The following is a 25,190-nucleotide window of genomic DNA, read 5'->3' as shown; positions in this document are numbered from 1 at the left end:
TATGACAGAGCACAAGCATTCATGACCTGAATGTCTGTTTCAAATATTTATGTCTTTCTCAGGCAACGTTTTTCATTTTTTATAATCTTTTTTCCTTCTTCCTAGCTGTGACGTCACTTTGGACACGATTCGGTCATTTGTTTAATTTGCCTGTTGCTGTTGCTGCTGTTGTTGAATCTGTACGCGCGTCTGCGATCTATTACATTTAAATTTGTTCAGATTTTCGTTGAAAGCCTATTCGATTACAGGTCTGTTATTACGATGCAGTCAGGTGGAAAAATACAAAGTTAGGGCCTAGAGTTTGCTGCTATATACAAGTTAAATAGTGGAAATTACTTGAATTTCTTTCGAAAACACATTTCATATATAATTTAATGCCTAGCAAGAAACAAAAGAGTTAAAGAAACATAGCTTTACAAAGAGAGTTTGGGGAAAATACGTGGGTCGTCTCAAAAGTAACATATCCTATGTTTTGTAACTCAAAAAGTTGGAAGGCTACGAACACATGAGTGGTACCATTAACATAGGCGGATTTTTGTGCTCCAGAATTTATTTTTCTACATAGTTACTATCATTTTCAATGAACGTTTGCTCGAGCTGAACGATGGCTATGCACGGGGGCCCAGATTCAGCAACAGCAACAGCCTGCGTATTAAAATGTCCGAGTCGTGTGCAAGGTGACGTCACAGCTAGGAAGAAGGGAGAAAAAGATTATAAAAAAATGAAAAGCGTAGCCTGAGAAAGACAGAAATAGATGTTTTACACACCTGGTCCGAGATCGACAGGGAAAAACGTGTGCAAAACTTGGCCGGTCAAACACAGAGTACCACGTATTCAATATGGCAGAGTATTGTTGAGCACATTGAAATACGAGAAGACTTTTGAACAAAAGACAACGCGTTATTCTGAAAGTACCTGTAAATAAATATTTGTTAAAATAAAATATGCATCACATGTGCTTGAAAGTCAAATCATAACGCAATTTTAGGAAAATAAACAAATATTTTTCTTGCTTGAAATTTATAATTCAAATATATTTCAGAGTCAAACTCCATACTCAGTATGTTGTTTTCTTTCTTTCTTTTTTCTTCTTCTTTCTTGCAATGGTTTGAAGTTGGAGAAAGAAAAGTCTGCTTGTAAAGATCCGTGCGTTGTCTTAGCGGTAGTATTTTGAAATGTTAAAACGTGGCGTTGGCAACGCAGGATACACGTCAAGGGTATGAGTTTCATGATAGGAAAGTTGATTTAATTTGAATAAAATAAAATACGCATCAAGTGCGCTTGAAAGCCAAATCACAACGCAATATTAGGAAAATAAACAATTATTTTACTTTCAACTTGATGCGTATTTTATTTCATTCAAATATTTTTTAAATATTTGTTGGGTCAACTTAAAAAAAGTTAGTCGAATTCTTTTCTCATCTTTATTTCCTTGCGAATGTCTGCATACAACGTGTGGGTCCCGAGTGTTGACATGTGACGATTACGTTACACAACATGCTAGGTCGGTGTATTAGCTGAAAACAATACATTTGCCTAGCATAGAGGTTTTCCTAATGTAAATATCTGTTATGCTGACACAGTTTTTTTTTTTCAGGATAAAACGTTGCAAAGCATGGGTTCCTTGAATCCCGAGAAAGTTGACTGGAGGAGGAATTGTTTAAGCATGTGATTAAACAGCAGCGTACAGAGTAAAATTTGACCCCTGAGGACCATTGAATGCAAAATATCAAAATACGCTTGACTCCTCTCTCGAAACGTCTTCATTGGCACGGTCACGCTTTTTGTTATCCTCGGGATGATTTCATCCATAAATTCATTGAACCAGCACCTTCGCAGAGTTGGAAAATACGATTACAGAGATCAGCAAAAAATCTGGCTCAGAACGATCAAACAGGACATGGATCTGGTTCTTGGATCCTTGCCTATATGCTGTTCAATTCTGGAACCGTGATTAGCTAACGCTCATATCTACTACTATGGGGGAACGTTGCGGCTGGTCAGCATTTGTTCAGGACGTTGAGTGCAACTGGGCCAACTGCTCTAGGGTGAATCATAGACAAGTACAAATCAATATAGGAAAAGTGAAGTTAAAGATGATGATTATGATGGCGATGATGCTGATGGTGGGGATGATGACGGTGATGATGATAGTGACAGTGGTGATACTGATGATGGTGGTGGCGATGGTAGTGGTGATGATAGTGGTGATGTTGATGATGGTGGTGGTTTTAATGCTGATGAATATGGAGGTGGTGATGGTGGATGTGGTGATGATGATGATGATGATGATGATGATGATGATGACGACGACGATCGTAGTGGTGGTGGTGATGATGATGATGATAATTATGATAGTGGTAGTGGTGGTAATTTTGGTTGTGATGGTGGTGATGGTGATGATGATGATTCTGCAATAATAATAATAATAATAATAATAATAATAATAATAATAATAATGCTGATGTAGAACTGTCAGAGAAATGTCAGTAATTGGGAAGATGATTATTAGAAAATAATAGGAATTTTTTCTTTCCCTCTATTTCTTTTCCGTTTTTTATTTAGAATCTTAATACAAATTTATAGAATAAAAAATAAGTGAAAATATAAAACGAGGATATGTTTGAAATGCATCACATCCTTTTCATAATTATTGAACAAGATGAAAATGTTGAAAACTTCATTTTTTTTTTACAAAGCTGAATGAGCTGACAAGAGAAATATGTTTTTTAGACAAAAACGAACGCAAACATGCATGAAAAATAATACGTGCACTGACAATATTCAATTGAAAATAATAAATGCGTGCGAACAAAGTAACGTTTGAATTGGTTTGGCAACGTAGGAAAAATGCTCTAGGACAAAAAAGAAAGAAAAGAGTGTGTATTGTGTATATATATGTGTGTGTTCATTCATGGATTTATTCCACAATTTTAATTCTAGGAAATCAGCATAAATAAGATAAAATAAATACATAACGAAATTTAAATTGGAGAGAAAAAAAAACTTGGTTGAAGGAATGAATAAAAGAAATATAACAAGAGGAATATTGCTTTAAAAAAGTTTCAAATTAAACACTCAGAGAGCGCAGACCTCCACCAATACCCAATAATCATAGCAACGTTTCTCGATATTTCTTCATATATTGCAAATCCCCATATAAAAAAAATTGAAGTTTTAAGAGTCTATTTTAATGATGCTCTACTCTTTAATAAAGACCATGTTACACACCCAACACACACACACACACACGCACACACACACACACACACACACACACACACACACATATATATATATATATATATATATATATAATAAAATTAACAGATAAGAAGTAAAGCTACATCCAGATTTTATTACATTATCAGGTCAATAAGGATTACAGGAAAAGGAAATAAGGAAGAAATTAATTTAGGCCATGGCATTTTGAAGCTAAATGCTTCTCATCAAAAGAGGAGAAAAAGCCGGTACTATAAGAATGTTAAAGTAAAAAGATAACACAGACTTTAAAAAAATTTTCTTCTCTTTCTTTTTTTATTTTCGTTAAATATATTTGTTTTTTTTTCTTTTATTTATATATATGTTTTCTAGTTTAGTATTTTTTCTTGTTCCTCATTCCTTCTAGTTCTTTATTATTTCCTGACGTATTATTCTACTTTTCGAACTCTCTTCTCACATTCTTCTGTTTCCCCTTTATATCAACCCCTAAAATTTTATCATGTCTTATCTAAATGTTTTTTCTTCTCTTCTGATGAGAAGCATTTAGATTCGACCTTGCGTGACCTATTTCTTTTTGTACATTTCTTATTTACCTGATAATGTAATGAATCCATATTTTCCTTATCCTTATATATATCTATCTATATATATATATATATATATATATATATATATATATAAGTATAGAGAGAGAAAGAGAGAGAGAGAGAGAGAGAGAAAGAGATAGATAGAGAGATAATTGACCCTGCAAACTATTTGGACGTATCAGCTTCATTACAACAATAAGTTGGTCGGAATTCCACAGATTTTTGTTTCAACTGTGAAAATTCGTCGGTACAATGGTGGCCACAAGACACAATATACAATAGAACAGGTTAATACATAACAGTTTTCCTTTTCCTGTATGCATGTATTAACGAAGACGAGGGGAGCATTTCTCCTAATGAATTAAACACGACCCCCAAATACCAAACCAGAAATTTCTACGTCTCCGTGTTTAGATTTCAGTAATGGCCAACTATCTGGTACTGACCAGGCTCATCGTACTTAGTTTTGGGGATCTGGCGAGAACCATTGTGTCAACGTGATTGTTCCATATATATATATATACGTAGATAGATAGATAGATATATATATCCCGTGCTTGGAAGTTACTTACACCTGAAAGTATCCTGTACCTTTAGAACCCCACCATTCGCCCATGTATAAAGTGTTGTTGTCGCATTTGGGCTGGTGCATCTACTACGAATCTCTCGCTCCTGGACAGGGTTCCAAAGATAGTCGCCAAACTAATAGGTCCCAAACTGTCAGCCAGGCTTCAGCGTCTCTCCCATCGATGAAATGTTGCACGCCTCTGCCTGTTTTACAATTATTTTAATGGTGGATGCTCCGATGAACTACAAACCATTGTACCTCCTCGAGGTAAATACCCCGAAAACCCTGACAAGCAGCAAAATCTTATCCTTATAGAGTAAAGATTCCAGATTCCAAAAAGCGTTCTACTCTAATAGTTTCTTTCTTAGAATTTATAGACTTTGGAATTCCCTTCCTGGTTCCTACTTCCCCGACTGTAGTGATATGCGGAAGTCCAAGTATAATGTAAACAGACACCTTGCTGCAGTTATGTCCCAAATAGTAGATTCCTTCATCAAAGTGACAATGCAATAAAAAAATTATATATATATATATTTATATATATATACATATATATATATATATTTATATATATGTATATATATATGTATATATATATATATATTTATATATATATATATATATATATATATAAAGTAGGAATGAATTTTTATATCCACAGACTTTTGAAATTTGGTATAAAAATATTCAGACACGCAGAAAACGTCTTAATCGGTTTATATATATATATATATATATATATATATATATATATATATATATATATGCATGTGTATATATATATATTTGTGTATGTTGCGATCTTGTCACACAAAAAGCAGCATTTAAAACATGTTTTATTTTCTTTAACGTAATGAGAAATGATCATAATATTTATAAAAAAATAAATTAATGATCTAACGAAGATTTTAATAATATATTCAGATAAATAGCGAGTGTAAACACTAGGAAAATATATTTTTATGCAATGGGTGACGTATACGATCTTAATAAACGAAGATTCAAACGGCATTATCTTAACAAAATTAGTCATTTTTTAAAAGCTTCATTTATAATTCAATAGCTAAATTACAATAAGACGAAGCCCTTGATATTTCGTTATCTTTTCCTTCTCAGCTCTTTTAAATTCAGAATCATTGGAAACAATCCCTTTTACTATGGTTGCTTCTTTCTGTTTGTTATCTCACATCACTCCGTCAGGTTTAATAGCATTGTTTTCGAGGTACGTAGCTGTAGGTGTCTACGTATGCAATCGTCGTAAATACGAGAGACGGTCGAACAGAAATGCCTCTAATTTTTTCGTCCAAATGGATCAGAATGGGATTGCAACACGCACTGTTATGATGACAGGACTTATGCATTAATGACCTGAAAAATTACATCTCTCTGTTGCAGATATTGACGGTGTGAGACTCTCGAAAAGCCACTCCTGTCATGAATGGACTCTAGAAGCGTAGATGCGTCACTGAATTTCTCTACGCAGAAAAAAATGAACCGATCAACACTCAGCCGCCCCTATTGAACGTTTACGAACAAATCCAGTTGATTTCGACAGAGTTAAGAGATAGGTTTGTTGATTTCAGAGTAGCGACAGAGATGTGAATGATAAAACGCGCTTCGGATGCCCACACACAGCCACCATTCTATCGCTGGCAAAAGAGCTTTGAAAATGGTGGTGACTATGTAGAAAAATAAATTCTTGGGTACCAATAGTCGCTCGTTTCAACTGGTACCACTCACATCTTCGTAGCTCTTCAACTTCTTTTTAAGTAAAAAAATACAGTGCAATACTTTAGGAACGACCCTTGTAAAACAACCCTTTAAGACTTGCCTACTGTTTACCATATGAGCCAATGCAATACCCCTGACTGCAGATATGTCTCTAAGAAATTCAGAAAATATGTCGAAGTGGCATACAGCCAATCATTTGACAAAAAGCATACTCTCTTAATTCTGCCCGGGACGTTTCATTGTCGACGCCTTGGCACAGTGACCAAAGGGTGCAAAGAGCATCCCGAGTTGACCTCAAGCACATCCTAAATCACTGGCCAAGATTTAAGGAAGCTCCAGCAGTTGGCAAGGGCACGGGCCTTCAAATTCAACTACGAAACTCGTTAATGGCAGGACGTCATCGTATCTAGCTCTTACATCTTCTTGTCGAGTCGTCATGCCTAATTCTGGTCATTATAAAAATTATTGCGCGTATTGTTAATATAAATCCTTTATTCATAATCAATATTTAATGGATTGGGATGCGGAAAGTGTCAGTCGAAAATGATTATAAAGCATAGCTCTTCTTCTTCTTGCTGGGATGCGGACTCGAAGTGTCAGCTTTTGAAACCGCGTGCATAAGTTACAAGCATAAACAACAAATTTCCGTAAAGGATAATGGTAATTTCATATCAATGATATACAATAGATAAACACATTTTTAAAATACATTCGTTGCTTTATTGCAAGTATTATGTTGGGCTTTATTTTTACGGAAAATTTGACCTAACACCGTTAAGTATTTTTCCTAAGCCCCATAGAATTTTTTTGTGGAAGGGGAGCAAATAGATATATTTGTATGAAGTCTTATTAATTAGATTCTAACACTGAATAAATTTATTATTAGCAGACAATTTATTGGTACTTTTTAGCCATATTATAAAAATATTTTTTTTACAAAAAACGTATTAATATGTATATATATTCAACATATTGTCGCTATTATTAATAGGAGTGAATGCGGTAGTGTGGTGAGTTTATTCTAGCTAAGAATAATATAGATTGTGTAAGATAGGTGATGACCAACGAACTCCACTTTCCCACACTTTGATGACCTTGATCCATGTTATATTTTTTAGCAAATAAATAATTCAAAGTGTTGTACCTTTTCTGATACTAAACTTTATTTTTTCTGTCTTCGGTCAGTGAAAAAGAAATCTTTCTAGATTGAGGCAATTTTTATTTTTATCCCAATTTAGAATGGCCCTTCTTAGAGAGATGGAATCTGTACATAAACCAACCTTGTGCCTTAATCAGTTTCATTGAAAAAATAATTAAAACGAATGACACAAAAGTAATAACGAATTTATGGAAACTCGTCTACGGGAAACTGGTCCATGAAGTCTTGTCTATTTTTGACAGGTAGATAAACTGGTTCATTATTGATAATTATTGATTGAAAACACATTTTATGGTCATTCTTGAAGAGCGTGTTGTTTTTAGGAGAGACTACACCCACCCTATAATTAAAAAAAAAATACTTGTTTACTGTTCTTTTTCGAAGTGTTAGTTTTTTTACCTAGCCGGATATGTTTTTAGAGGTTTAACTTATTTTAACGTGCTCATTCAGTTAAAAAAAAAGAGACTACACCCCCATATTATTTTTGGTACTTCTGATTTCTACTTTCCCTTTTCTCATTCTCATGTCCCTAACCCGAATTCGTAACAGTGGGACGACATCAATGGAATTTCTCCCGGTTTTTATTACTATACACACAGACTTGAAAAAGTTTCCAAAAAAAAACAAATATATAACTGTTATCAAAGGCATAAGTTACTTTTCTACGTAAATAGATAAGTTTTTAGTATTTTTATTAAATATAAAATGTTTATTCCGTTCGAAAAACATACAGTGTTTATCAGTATATGTGAAAAAGACAAATATGTGTCAGCCAATGTCAGCGTAACATTTATTGTGTAAGTTTCTAGCATAATTTGTTTTATTTCTTATCCACAAGTAATTATTGAGTCTTCAAAGACATGGCGGCCATTTTTTCCTGTTCTCCGACAGAGTTCAACATTTTTCGACCCGAATACACATTTTACCTAAACTAAAAACACTACAAACTTATCCAGTTTAGTAGAAAATTAACGTTTCTTGAGTTTAATAGCATTTAATTGTTATATATTTGGGTCATTTTTTTAACCTTTTTCCTATTTCTGTGTAATACAAACCCTTCTATTTTTGTGCTATTATCGAAATTCTCATATTGCGATCCTCTCACGTCGCACATTTTTTTATTTTCCTCACGTAACACTCGACACTACTTGTTTTTTTTACTGATGAACGCTTTAAAATAAGTTAAATCACTGAAAACTTAGCAAGCTGTGTAGAAAACGAACACTTAGAAAAATCGATTTTATCTTTATAAAACAAGAATAAACAAGTAAAAATATTTTTTTTAAATATCGTGTGTGTACTCCCTTGTAAAAACAATATCTCCTGCAAGAACGGTCATAAAATGCGTTTTCAATCGATATTTATTCAATAATGGAACAGTTTTCCAACCTAGCAAAAATGGACGAGTTTTCTATGGACGAGTTTTCCATAACGATTTTTTGGCCACCGTAATAATACCCGTAACTAAATAATTGCCTTCCAAATTGAGTTTCTACTTTTTAGGTGATTATGTGTGACTGAACATTCTAAAACAACTTGACATAAAAAATAGAAAAGAAAAAACGCAAAAAAAAATATTTTAAAATATTGACTGAGGGATCAGTTTCTTTTATAAATTTAACTTTTTTATCATTGACCCCAAGTTTGACTGAAATGATAGTAAAATCACGTTCAATCATTTCCGATTACATAGCCTGGTCTATGTCAAGTTAACCCTTAAAGAAATTATGAAAGTTAGGTAGACGATATAAAAGGAAACATAAATAAAAAAAGGAGAGAGAATAGGAAACGATACTGACCAATTAACGAAATGATATAAATGAGAGAAATTAAAAGATGGGATGAATAAAGCGGGGAAGAGATGGAGGAAGACAATAGAAAAAGAAAGAAACGAAAACGAGAGAAATAGAAGGAGGGAATACGTGTCATCTTATTAAATATAGAAAGAGTAATGAATAAAGGGATATAAGAAGGGAGACAAAGGTTAATATATAAAAAGAAAAAGAGAACGACAATATGAGAGATAGAAAGAGCTAATATGTGTCATTTTATGAAATATAATAAGCGTTATAAAAAAAAGTATAGAAAAAAGGGGCGACAACAGTTAATACATAAAATATAAGGGAGAAAAAGAGCAATGGAGAAATAAAATAATACAAAATATACAGTTGGTAAAACGGCAAAATAAATATAGAAGAGAGACATTGAGGATTATGCCAATTCTAATATGAGTCTATTTACCAATTACTACAAGTTCAAGAAGTACTTGTACGTGTTTGTCTTCTTTGAAATCACGCGCGTGCGCACACACACATACACACCCACACATACACACACACACACATATATATATATATATATATATATATATATATATATATATATATATATGTATATATATATATATATATATATATATATGCGTGCGGTGTGTAGTAAGCTGTAAGTTATAATGTTATACAAAAATGAAAAAAAGATCCCGTCCTTTTCCACCTTCTTAGATAAATATTGACTCGATTAGCATAATCAAATCCGTCCAATGTAGAAGCTTTGTCGATAGCTAAACTGTCAGAATTGTTCCACATCTCCCCAAATTTCGGATAACCTGGTTAGAAACACAAGAACGAGATGAAGTAAAAAAAAAAAAAAATTGAAACGTGTAAACGCAGGGTCACGCATACATTTTCATTTCATTCATTTATTTATTTAAGCCATCAGCCCCCTTTCTTTGAAATAAAATATCGTAGTCTGCGAGTTGTTACTTAAAGACTTATAGCAGATCTCACCCATTTAACTCTTCCCAAATAGGCTACAATAACCTTGCGGGACTTGTAATGTTCGATTATTTATGTACGATGTTGCATTTTCCTTTCTTTCGTTGCTTAATAATGCAGGTCGCAATAAGCATTCTGACCTTCTGCAGAGGATTATTAGTGTGTTTATTTATTTTCTTATTTACTTAGAATCAAGAGAGTTTTATACGTGAGTTGCCTTTTGGCACCCAACTGTAACTCTTTTCATCTTCCTTTAAATAATTTAACCCTTTGTTGTCTCGGGAGATTCTGGTAAGCTAATAACAAACGAAACACCAATTATTCTTTTCCAGAATTTTTTTTTCTTTCCACCCGGACTATTTTATATTAAAAAAAAAGTAAAGTTCAAAATGAAGAAAGTATATTGGTTAGCCAGTCGGAGTGTATATATATATATATGGCGTGTATCAACGAGTCTCTCTTTACTGGTGACGTGTCGTCTATTTGTGTTCATGTATTTCGTGTGATCGTCTCTTATTATTATTAGTAGTAGTAGTATATTTATAGCAGTCTTTTTTGTGTATGTGTGCGTGTTGATATATAACCACAATAAAAGGACATACACAATTCTATGGAATGTACATCGGAGAATATGGAAACATACGTTTCACCTGGTTGATCATTCGTTTATGATCCTTGGCAAAAACTGCAATATGAAGATTGTTACAGATGAAGTCTTGCTTGCATTTACAGCCTTAATTTTCCGATGCTTCCACATTTAAAATGCACCCTGGTCTTCCGTTCTACCTTAATTATCAACACCCACTGCATGCGGCTCATCACTATTCATTGCTGGTCTCTCTGGACTTCCAATTGCCGACTTCTTAGCTTGATCTCTGCTCTAACTATTACGTCCCAACCACGTGTCTACGACACAAAAGTTGGGATCTCACGTAAGCCAAAATCTATTAACTTCTAACCAAATTTCACCTCTACGAAAACTCGTAAATCGACATTGCTTATTTTATTTCTGAGTTAAATTCCTGACTAAACATTCCAATCCACATTTTCCAAAACCTAATTGTTAGATTTTTCTAATAATAATCGTCCGCGTTATTTAGCGTTTCTCTGGCATGCTTATACACTACTACAAATAGACATAATACACATTTTAAAAATATGTAACCAAAATTAATAACAAATTGCGTTTGGGATTTTTCTAAAAATACATTGTTTCAAAAAACTATCTACATAATTAAAGCACTAAGACAATTTTTTTTTAATAAAATTAACTAGTAGGATATTCGTCCAATGTTAGATAAAAATTAATTGTTTTCTTGATTGCATAAAACTCCAGTATTCTGGACTCAGTTACATGGGTAGGATCCCAAGTCAAGATGGCTAGTTTGGAGAACCAAGAACTAGTGAACGATCATCATCATCATCATCATCATCATCATCATCATCATCATCATCATCATCATCATCACCATCATCATCATCACCATCATCATCATCATCATCATCATCATCATCTCGTCCGAATCCGAAGTTTCTATTGTTGGCATTGATTCCCCGATATCCTTTTAGTCAGAATTCTTTCTAGAAAGATATCGGCTACTTACAGGAGGGACCACGTGAAGATCTACTGCCTGTCTCTCAATCCGAAGCTGAACAACCAGTAAGACGGAATTAATTTTAACCGCATTTTAGTCTCTCCCACCTCCTGGCCAAATTTACAATTCTAATAAAACCTTTGAAAGCCAACAAGACTCCATTGTGTTTCCAATCATGAGTTTTATTCACAAGAACTAAATAGTCGATCAATGGCAACTAGACAACACAACTACACGGGGAACGGCCCGCATGGAAAAGCGACGATCAGAGAATAAAGACCAGCGACCGCGCATGTATGTAAAAGTACTTTTATTTATTGATTTGTTTCTTAGTCGCTCACTGGCAAAAACCAGACAGGTTCACGAGTGCACGTTTGTTTAAAAAGACTAGGTTTGAATATTTTGTTTTGTGCTATAGTATGAGAAGTCCTAGTGAGTAAATGATACTGATTTGATGATGATGATGATGATGATGATGATGGTGGTGGTGGTGGTGGTGTGGTGGTGGTGGTGATGATTATGATGATCTCATGCATTCAGAAGTTTATTAAACTATTGCAGTTGTTGCTTTATTTAGAGAGTTCACATGAATTCTAATTTCAGATTAATCATGAATTATGATATTAAAAATATTTTGTCTAAAAATAATAGCAAAATGAAAGAAAGAAAAAATAATAAAAACGTTTGATAATATCATTTTCATAAATCTGTTCAACACAGATTTTTGATTTATACTCATATATATGTATGCATACATATATATGTATGTATATATATATATATATATATATATATACATACATATATATGTATGCATACATATATATGTATGTATATATATATATATATAAATATATAAATATATATATATATATATAGATGTATATAGCATTTACCCATTTAGCCGTTTCTTTTAAACAAAGACATAGTTAATATTTGATATCACGTAAAACATGATCTATAAGCTGAGTTGCTTCATCCATATTGCAAAAGTGTCCATTTTTATTTTATTTCATATTTCATTTTTGTTTCGTTCACATAACGACTTAAACATTTTCATTCATATTTCAAATATTTTTTTTCATGTCTTTATTTTGAGCGATGATTTGAATCACATCGTCCATTTTGCTTACGCATATATTTCCTGAACAATCTATGATCTGAAACAGCTCCGGCAATGTTTTCTAATTCATTTGTGCATCTGAGACAAGGTTAGCCCATATTTCTTAATCATTTACAACTGTTAATCGTTTAATTGAGCCACGATATGAGCCGAGAAGTTGATTCATACACTTTTTTCTCTTCATTTTAACGAGAGTTCTCTTTTATTCTGACACTAGCTTTGAATTACAAACAAAATAAGAAAAATGGAGCATTGAAATTTGAAACTTATTATCAATGGAGTATCTCATTAGATAATTATTTTTTTAGAACAGTTATTTAAATAAATTGATTCCGGGCCAACTGTGCGAGGAATATAATTAAAATACAAAAGAAAACAACTTCCAAGTAAATAATTGGCAGTATAAAGGAGGGGCGGGTTTTTTTATCCGTGATAATTTAGAAAGATTTGTCATTTATTCACTTTTTCAGTCCTAATAAAATAGGGGGAGGGATGTGTGTCTGGGATTAAATGGATTAACTTCATCGTATTAATGAATAATAACTCGTGCCAGTATTTCAGATTTCTATGATTAATTTCCGAATTCTGACCTTTAAAATGATTAACAATTGAATTTATATTTTCACTGCATATTTATTTAGACGATATAAATATGTATATATATGTGTGTGTGTGCGTATGTGTGTGTGTATATATATATATGCATACATATATATATTGTTTTGGTAAAATTTTTATTTAGAAGTTCAATATATCTTTAATATAACAATAGAGCATTTTACAATATGAACAAAGATGGCTGCCGGAACAAACACACGATACTGAGTCTTGTGTTAACTTTTCCTTTCTTTTAGCCTTCTACTGCCTTGCATTTTATTCTATCTCAGCCAATAATTTGTAATTTTTCTGAAGAGTATATGCACGGAAAAAGAAGGTATTTATATAAAAATAACCATGTGTTTCTGTTTAATGAAACGGATCTGTATAAATGATTGGGGACCTGTATTACATGAAAAATAAATATTTTGATCTCGAAATGTAATTATGCTGTTTTATATATATATATATATATATATATATATAAATATATATATATATATAAATATATATATATATATATAATCGTATATGGTAACATTTAACAGAATAGTATTTAAGAGTTATGTTTTAATAGTATGGTTATGCTTTTTATTTATTTATTTACTTATATTATTTTAATTTATGTTATTGAAATAGTAACTCAATTGTGTTATTAATAAAATAGTATGAATTTAATAGCTATGTTTTTTTAGATTTTTGAACAGCTACGTGATAAACAGCTGGCGATCCCCGTTTACTATTTACAAGTTATATTACATTTTCTTGCTTTCTTTTTACCGTTATAGAGTTGAATTTCTTTTTTAATCGGGAGTTTGCTAGATGTAAGTTATCTCATGGCGGTGTCAAGTCTGCTATCGGTTAAATTTAATATTACTAGGAATTAAAGCTAAATTTTAAAATTGTATTTTATTATTACATTGTTATATAAAATACTCAGTGCTTCTTTAAACTATTCGGTTGCTATTTTACTTTGTGTTGGAAGTGACCTAATTTTAATCTCGATATTTTCCACTTAATTTTTTATTTTACGCTATCGTATTTGTTTATGTATTTGCGTATTCATTGATTATTATAATAAAGAATATCATTTTGTTGTTATTATTATTATTATTATTATTATTATTATTATTATTATTATTATTATACGTAGTAGTAGTAGTATTAGTATTTAATAACTGTATTTTTGTGAGTGTATAGTAAAGTTATTTTTTATAAAAATACGTTTGCCACTCCACTCCTGCAGTTTAATACAATTTTTGATTCTTTAAAGTTTAGGATACCTTATTGCTCATTCAAACATAGTCTATATGTATCGACTACGTTTCTGCATGTGCTGGCCTGTTGTACTATTTTCCACACCACGATCGGCGATCGTCCATCTCTCTTGAGCTCTCGGTAGGAGTTCGCAAATACGGTCTTTCGGTTTAGTCATAATGTAAGACAACCGAATTGAAACCGGGCGTGACGCGTCAAGTATCACATGTTCTTATTTGCGCAAGCATACTTTGAGTTGGATTTTAGACAATAAAGAAGCAAGAGGGATTAAGCAAGCCTGCCCATAAGAGGTTGCCGATTACCAAATGGATGCAGACAAAAGCCACGCGGCATAGATTGTTGATTTCACTTGACGCTGTGGAAGACGAGATATGTGGGAGTGAAATAAACCAATATATAAAAAAAATACATCGTTTTCTGTCTGTTTTGCATGCAGTTTGTTTTAGCAGAACACGCGAATCCCCCAGTCAGTGGTCAAAAGATGGAAGGCCATGCAACAACAGGTATGTCGTTATAAATATACTGTGAATTATATGTAATACACACACACACGACCTCAAGATGAGACACAGGCCTTAAGACATTTAGAACACGAGGGCAATAGTCCGTTAAATAAGCAGTAAGAAACGCACTGTTAGATAAGAACATAAAATATAACAGTAAAATCTACTTTTCACATTCAGAGAGCTAATTCCTACTTAATATGTATCCCCGCCAAAAAGAATAAAGAAACAGGTGGATAAGAGGTAATTCTCTGATAAACACTCGACCATTGGCTAAGATAGATAGGTGTGGGGATAATGAAAAATCAGACTGGCTGCCACAAATTCCCAGTACCGCAGGAACATATAAAAAGACGAGCAAAATCGATTCCATGTAATAGTCTTATGTATCTTCACGAGGATGCAACGAGGAAAATTCCGTGTAGCTTAATTGGCATATATATTTTGAAACCTTACTACCTAGCTCTACGTACGTATCGAGCACTGGTGAAACAAATACTAAAAATAGATACATAAAATGTTCTCTTTATCTTTTTCTTAGTTGTTTCACGACGTTTTGGCCAACTATTCCTCTGGCATTCGTCAGTTAATAGTTAATAGTCAGGAATAGTTGGCCGAACCGTCGTGAAACAACTAAAAAAAAGATAAGGATAATAGTCCGCAATAAATAAAAGTTAATAAATGATACTCATCTAAATGTATTCTAATTAAAATAATAAAATGTTATGTATATACATTATATATATATATATATATATATATATATATATATATATATACATACATATTGTTTTTAATTGAAGCTTGTCTACACTTATATTTGAAAGATTTTTTTTTATTCTGTTCAATTCTGTAGTGTTCATTGCTTGTATTTACAATCCAAAAATAATCTGACTGAATTGGCTCCAATTTTTTGAAGATTTCAGGCAGAATAGACAAAAAGTGCACCGTCTTATGTCAGTGTAAGAACTGTACACACGATTATTCGTGAGGAACTGACGATGCGGAAGATTTGAGACAAGTTTATTCCAAGAAATTGCTTAGAAAACTCCATCCTTTACGCAGACTATTGGAAAAAGATAGGAATCAAGAGAGTTCCTCAGCCTCACTGCAGAGTCCAGACTTCGCTCTCGGTGTCTTTTGGTTATTCCCTAAACTCAAGAAAATACTTAGAAGCTGTCGTTAGGAAGAAGATGAAAGAGGTTGTAACGAGGGTCATTGACACGCTCATCCTATCGTGTTTCTATGGGGCATTCTCGAAGTTTTTGAAACGACAGAACAAGTGCATTGCAGCCGGGGGATATTGCTTCGAAGGAAACTAAAGTTTCATGTGTGTACTATAAATAAAATGCCCTTAAAAAAAACGTCTGGAAATTTATTGAAGGCACTTCCTCTCTCTCTCTCTCTCTCTCTCTCTCTCTCTCACACACACACACACACTCTTCTCTCTCTGTCTGTCTCTCTCTCACACACACACTCTCTTCTCTCTGTCTCTGTCTCTGTCAATGTCTCTGTCTCTGTCTGTCTGTCTGTCTGTCTCTCTCTCTCTCTCTCTCTCTCTCTATATATATATATATATATATATATATATATATATATATATATATACATTGTTTTAAATTGATACATGTCTACACTTATATTTGAAAGATTCTCTTTTTTATCCTGTCCAATTCCCTTGTATTCATTGCTTGCAACTGCAATCCAAAAGGAATCTGACTGAATTGGCTCCAATCTTTGGAGATTTCAGGCAGAATAGAAATAATGATAATGTCCCTACAAAAGCAACAACGGCGATTTTAACAAGCACTGAAGGAAACGTGAAATAAAATGAAATATAAAAAATAAAAAATTAAAAAGAAAACCGAACCACGAATTTGAAGTGAAAGAAAGTTGGAGTACAAATGGGACATCATTGCGAATATTTTCATTTTTATAATTGAATATGAATAGAAAAACGAATAGCATAAACAATGATTGAAAAAAAATATGAAAAAATATATTTGAAAAGAAAAATATCCTCCTTCAATTTGAAACCGTGAAAAAAAGAGAACAAAGTAAAACTTTTTCATGAATCATGTCAATATATTTATTTATTTCAGTGTTACTATATTTTTCGCATTTATCAAGTCTACTATGTATATCGTAATATGTATATGTATATATATATATATAAATATATGTATATATATATATGTGTGTGTGTGTGTGTGTGTGTGTGAATAATGAATGATAAAAGCCTATATTCCAAAGTTCATGATGTTGACCATCTCATAATTTATTCCTTTAATTCAGTTGGCAGTATCTGTTTCGTGGCTCAAAATCAATCAATTATGTCAATAAGTATTATATCAATCAACTGAATTAAAGGAATAAATTATAAGATGGACAAAATCATGGACTTTGTAATATAGACTTCTGTTATCTATCCATTATATTGCTCTGTAATTATATCGAGCTTCTTAAATAAAGATTGGTATATATTATAAGGAAATAAAATATATGTCCGCAGGTATATATATATATATATATATATATATATATATATATATATATATATATATAACTACTTCATTTACTCACATAAAATAAATATACGAAAGTATAAATTTATGTGTAAACTTTAAGTATTTACTTCAAAAGTGATCAATACGTAGGTAGAGCTAGTTAGTAAGTTATAAAATATATATGGCGATTAAGCTACACTGAATATTCCGCATTTCATCCACTCTAGAACTCTTCAGGCTTATGTGCGAATTTTGTGGTTGTCTATCGTTTTTATATACGCAACTTCTATTGAGATTTTAGTAAGCCAATCAGCTTTCTAGTATCCACCGCGCCCTTCCTATCAGCCAATGAACATGCACTTACAGGACAAAGGCCTATTTGCCCTCTGGTTGACCTGTTCCTTTGTGTGTGCTCTATTTAGCCTGGATATCTAGTTTCTTGACCTATTTTAAATCTAGGTTAGGATTTTTTTTATGTTAGTTTATATATAAATATATATATTTACATATGCACATACATATACATATTTATATACATACATATATGTGTGATCGTTTATGTTTATTCATGTTTATTTAATTTATTTATTTGTTTATTTTCTATTGGTGTTGTTAGTTTTAAAACTATTTTCTATCGCTATCCTAGAGTAAATGTTATCTTGTGAACACAGTTGTTCGCTATTTCTCTTCTACAGTTTAAAAGATGTTGGGATTCTTTAAAGTAAAGGATAGCAAATTTTTCATGAAGGCATAATCTACATGGGTCCTCTAGGTTTCTACACGTGGTAGCTTGTCTTATTATTTTCCATTCGACTACCGGCGAATGTCCGCTTTCCTTGAGTTCCCAGTATTTATTTGCTACCGTTGTTTTCATACGGTGGTTTTATTGTTGAATGTACTTTTGTGGTCATATTTCGAGTTTGGAAATCTAAGGAAGTCATACCTACGTAATATTTCCTGTTATTCGGGGTTTTTTTCGCAAATATTGTGGCATGGTAAATTACGCTTTTGATTAGATATTTATTTTGAAGTAGGCAAAGTGTGCGGTGTCTACAGTTGCATTTATCTTGTTCATTATTAGCATTTTTATTTATGGTCTGGTTGTTGTTGTCCGGGGTTGGTTTATTATTATTATTATTATTATTACTATTATTATTATTATTATTATTATTATTATTATTATTATTATTATTATTATTATTATTATTATTGTTGTTGTTGTTGTTTCTGCTAGTGTTAGTTTTGTTTTTGTTCAGGGTGTCTACTTTTTTAATGTTTATTTTTTTGTTGTTTACATTGTTTTTATTTAATATTTTGTTATTTTGTGCTTTAATTATCATCTCTAAGTTTTCTTTTTTTTGCTCAACCAACATCCTTACACACACAACCACTGCCCTTTTTGCCTTCGCATCATGGGTTCGAGCCGGCCTGCCTATTACACCTTTTTTTTTGCTGAACACACACATACAGACACCCGGACAACGACGGGCACCCAGACTAGTAAAAATATAAAAAGGAAAATTCGCGGGAGAAAAAGTAGAGAAAGATAACGAACAAAGTTCATTGACATACTCAACATGGTCATTGACAACACGACTATAGATTTCATCAGAAAGACTGAATGCAGAGGAGAACAGAGAAGCATGATCATCGATATCATCAGTAACAAACTTGATACTTTAAAAGATGTAACAACATGTTCTCATCAGATGTTATACACCTCTACTCTCTCATTATGTAATATGATATTTTCGTTTTAATGCTTTTACTAGCGGGACCCGTGGAAATTCCACAGGGGACTCATTCATATGTAATATATTGATGTTTGTATTCTCTAGATGTTCAGTCTAAATGGAGACGTTCTAATATTATTATGTAGCTTTTTTTTTTGTTTAACTACAAAAGTATTCATCTAAGCTAGCACGAAAGCCCGGTCGCAAAGTACGCGTAAATATTATATTTTAATTCCTGCAGATTTCGTATATATTATTATAGAGTTAATGTTCTATCACTTCTTATAAATTATAAAGTTACAATTGCAAAAATAATATATATATATATATATATATATATATATATATATATATATATGCATATGACATGAGTGCATTAGGTGGAATCGAAACCGAAATAAAATCTTATGAAGAATTCATGGTAAAATTATTTATGACAAGAAATAGAACTAACAATTTAATTACCCGGATGTAAGCGTGTCACACAAAAGAATATATGCGTTATCGTATTAATACATATATATTCGTTTTGATGATTTAAGTAAAATACGAAACAATCAAAGGCCCAATGGCAGCGGATTTATGCACTAGTTTCATTTAATAATTACACTATGGTTTTTGAAAACTTATTCACACAATCATTTGATTTTTGTATTTTTGAATGCGTTTATTTATATAGATACACATTTTTTTCCTAGCTAATTAAGGAAAACATATTCTTTAGTTCATTACCCGAGGCCAAAAAATATTACAAAGTTAAAAAGAATGTAATAATAATAATAATATTTTTTTAAATTTCTTGTTGAAATCTTCTTCTTATTTCCAATAATAACAACAACTTGTCTTTCTCCTATTTTTTTTCGTTCAAGTTGTCAATATACTTTTCTATTTTTTTTTTTCGTTTCTGAAAATTTACAAATCTCAAGGAGGAAAAAAATTGTTGAGTTAAGAAAAAAATGTCTATAATTTTATTCAGTTTTTTCTCTGTGGGAAAGATAATTATTTTACAATTCAATTCCATTTGTATATATATATATATATATATATATATATATATATATATATATATGTGTGTGTGTGTCTGTGTGTATGGGTGTGTGTGTGTGTGTGTGTGTGTGTGTGTGTGTGGGTGTGTGTTTGTTACGAGATGTGTAGAATTGAAAGAAATATTTATTAATAAAAAAATATATATCGAGGCAAATAAATTGTTAAAGACTTGATGTATTTTTAATAAATTATAAATATTTTCTTCCAGACAAAAAACATGACTTGCTTATTTAATTTTAATTTATGTGTTTACTTTTTTCTTTTTCTTATTGAAATACACATTTCCATCATGAATTTGTGCCAACATTTGTTTAGATATGGCTGCATAAATAAAATACTTTATGTATGAGTGGGATATTTATACACGTACGTATAAATGTATTAAATAATCTCTGTCTCTGTCTCTCTCTGTCTGTCTGTCTGTCTCTGTCTCTCTCTCTCTATATATATTTTTTCTCTCTTTATGTCGGTCTATTTCCATATATATATATATATACTAGCATGGATGCCCGGCGTTGCCCGGGTGTTTGGAGGTGTATGCTGAGCAAAAATAAAAAATAAATAAAAATAACGGTAAATTTTTTTTAACTTTGACCCCTATTATGACTCCTTAACATTTATTGTTTTGGGTTCAAATCCAGTTATTAAGTTAGATCCATGTCCAAGGAACCTATATCTAAAATTTCAGGTGTTTAGAACCAAAATTGTGGGAGGAGTTTGGTAGAGTTTTAAAAAGTCAAATTGATGAAATTTGATCGCTGTACAGCCAAAGTTCTGGCCGAAAACTGATCACATATATTTTCCCAAATCTCAGTACCCTGTATATTAAATTTCGAGTCTGTAGACTGAAAATTGACAGAGTTATTACGAAGGAAAATGTACACAGACACACAGACACATTCACTTATATATATATATATATATATATATATATATATATAAGATATCACTTATATACATATATTATACATATATATATATATACATATATATATAATTAGCGTTAGGACAATTCCAATATTTTTCGCACAATCACATATAATTATTGATTCTCTTCCAAATTCTGATTCCGATACCATTACCGATTCTGATTTTGATTCTATTTATATTTCTAAATATTAAGCTGTTTATTTGTTATTTATATGTTCTCTTTTAATTTTTCAGATTACCACAATATATATATATATATATATATATATATATATATATATATATATATATATATATATATATATATACATATTTATTAAGGGCCTGTAAGTTTTATTTTTGCACGTAGTTTAATAATAAAAATATTTACCATTTATCATTAATCGCAGCAATGAAAAATTAAGTTTGTAACCACAGAGAAAGATAAACCTTTAGAAAAATCATGTCTTTTCATAAAAAAGCACATTTTTTTCAGATTCGAAGACTGATTCTGACAATCAACAAACCCGTACACGGAAAGGCACGCCTTAAATATAATATCGACCAGAACGAATCCCGAACAATGCCTAGAAATGGATGCTGACCGCTTTGCATTTATACACTCAACACTGAAACACATGTTCCGATTATCCTTTTTATTTTATAATTTCTATAGTTTATTTTTTTATAAAAATAGCATTAATAGAATATTTGTTTCTGACATGACCATTGACAATTAGAGAAAGTATATTTTTTTTTATAAATGTCTGTAATGTTAAATATTCATGTTATAAAGTGTATACTATCTATAACATGAATATCAAACACCTAGCAGGGAGACCCGACGTTGCACGGGATTGAATGATGATCAACGAATATTTCACACTCCCATATTTTTATTGTCACTGAAATTGATGAAATCACACATTTTTTTAGTTAAATCGATTGATTGCCTGCTCTTGTTAGAAACTCCTCACGGTACATTGGAGGAAGCTTCACATGACTCTACGAAGTGACTTAGTCCACAATACAGTATAGTCAATATTGCACAGTTGAAAACCTACTGTTAATTTTATAAAATTATTTTTTTCTATGCTAAAGTCAAGTATGATGCATCCATTGTGTTCTAAAGGGAATCTCTCATGTCAAACGCGCCTCTGTCGTATCAAAGAACTTACTGTTGACTTTATATGCCTGGCATTACCGGTTGTGAGGCGATAATGGTTTGTATTTAAGTTTAAAATGAAAAAGTCAAGTATCATGGTACAATTGTGCTTTATATAGAAACGTCTATTTTGAACGCAATCCTGTCATATTAAAATTCCTATTGCTTATTTTATATGTCGCGCCTTTTGGTTTGTGTTGTGATAAAACTTCTCAACTGTACTTGCGATGTTAGGCTGTGTAAGGTGTTTAATTTTGTTTAAATGGCCCGTTCCTTCTTCTATTGGATTATTTCGATTATCGATACTGATTTAAGGCATTCTGATATAAAACCTATCTAAGAAAATAGACGTTTTCGAGTCAGTAGGAAACAAACTCACACTTATACACACGCACACACAAAGTTCGTTTTATATGATATTAGTAAATATAGACATTATTAAATATAAAAAAATAATGGGAATATTGGGTTACCTGATTCTCATGATATTGTAAAAACGAATAGTCATATAAATTAATTCCATCACTATATTCTAGATAAAATTCTAAGTCAGAAAAGTGGTGTTTGGTCTTGTTCTCCTTACAAGGTCTTCGCGCTTATGAACACATTACTGTGGGAACCTTCCCTGCTGAGTACAACTTGCTCGTCTATAAATGCAACAGGTACAAATTCTTTGTCATAACCTTCTTCATTAATAATCAAACGCAGTAGATACCTGTAATCAATGTTAGTAAATCAAAGATATGCAGCTTCAAACAGATTTAAGCGTTTGGTACCCGTTTTGATTGAGAACGTTCACTAACAGGTATATAAACAGGCACATTTTCACTTTACTAGACAACACTGCGAAAGCCGCAAGGGTATCAGGGTGAGTTGCGACACTATCTACCAACCCATCCATACGCATGTGCAACGACGTCACATCGTGTGGATAAAAAAATGAAGTCTCTTCATGTTTCTCATAATACAATAAATCAATCTTCGACGCTCTAATAAACTTACATGTCTTTTTTTTACACAAGAATCACCACTTATCAAGGCCCGGAGGCCACTCGAGGATAAGGGTTAATGGGTATACATTAGTCAATGTGATTATAGCGTAGTAAACATAAGTAGCGGGGATTTTGTAAATTGGATTACTTAGAGGGAAGGTTCATCAAGAATTTGTTTACGTTGGACTTGAAGACAATCAGATTGTAGACAGGTGGAAACAGGCAATCGGAAGAGAGTTCCACTGGCGTGAAGTTCTAAGATTCATGAAATCTACGTTTAGGTTTAGCACAGATAAAGAGTGTGGGAAATTATTGATAGTGGTTTTGACTAGATGGGTGTTTTTCGTGAAAGTTTGGCGAAGGGAGACCATAGATTGAAGCTCAGCTGAGCACTTGCTATAAAGCGTCTCTTCTCTGGGAAAGAGGTTCTCTATTACGACGAAAGCTCATAGCTATCGCAATAGAAATAACTCACTTTTATTCAGCAAATCAGTGCTATTTGTACAAGTACGAACGCGTGCAGCAAATCTGGCCTTTGGGCTAAGATAACAGAGTAGTATCTGTTCAGATGGTACTCTTTAGTTAATTTTATTTTAGTACATGGGGGGAACGCTTCTATACTAAGGCAATTTTTATTTTTGCCTACTTCCACAGTGTCTATTTGTGTGTGAGGGGGGACTGTTTTTCTCCCACATTAAAAAAGACATTGTGTCACTTTTTTGCTTTCGTGGTGAGGCCCCAGCTTGCGGACTTTAGGGAGTGTTGAGCCATCCTTTAATTGCCATTGCTCCCAGGTCCACTCTGACCCGGAGTGGTAGTACCTGTTAGGGTCCAAACTATGGGTTAAATAGAAACCGACTTGAAAACAACAAATATATTCTATTAAACATTGTTTTCTTCAAAATCTTTGGATTCGGCATTAAATAACCTGAAAAGGGTTCATATGCCGTAAAACAAAAACAACCAAAACAATCGCCCACATATGATGAGGTTATTGTTCCGCTAAATAGATCAGTTATGTTAGGTGGCTAAGTTGTTAAAAGGAGGGTCTGAATATCTCGGTGTACCAAGTTCGAATCCAGTTCGTTTCACAAAACATTTCCATCAAATCCTCATTGGATTTCTAATCCCCTGGAAAGAAAATAAATAAAATAAACACTGTTTATTATCAGCAGAACTCACATCCATTAATCACTTGCTTGGGTGCCCGGCGTTTCTCGGGTGTTTGGAGATTTGTGTAGAGAAAAAAAGTGGTAGTAGGCAGGAATGCTCGAACCCATACCGCGAAGGCGGAAAAGAGCGTGAAAAAGTGGGAACTTTGCTGTTGCGCCCATCGCCAAGCTGCATATGACGAATGTTTAAATTAAGGCTAGTCAATTGAAAAGAGGAGATCACCTTCGAAAATATCGGCGAGAAAAGCGACCCATCCTTGTGGAAAAGTGCCTAGTTGACAGTGAAGAAATAAATGTTTTAAGCCAATTTTTCCATATTTGTCGTCCGAAAGGTTCGAGCTTCACAGATCACGTGAAAATCCGTCGACTCTGTCGAAAGTTTAAGGCAGATATACACACATACATACATACATACATACATAGATTTAAACAGACAAGTGGGATTTATACTATAAACTAGCCTTGGTGCCGGGCGTTGCCCGAGTGTCTGGAGGTGTGTGTTGAGAAAAAAAAAAGTGGTAGTAGGCA

Source organism: Euprymna scolopes, chromosome 16, assembly GCF_053919585.1.
Source record: "Euprymna scolopes isolate OS-2025 chromosome 16, ASM5391958v1, whole genome shotgun sequence".
In the NCBI taxonomy this organism is placed as follows: Eukaryota; Metazoa; Mollusca; class Cephalopoda; order Sepiida; family Sepiolidae; genus Euprymna; species Euprymna scolopes.
The sequence above is the reverse complement of the archived record's forward strand: the minus strand, read 5'-3'. Positions refer to the sequence as shown.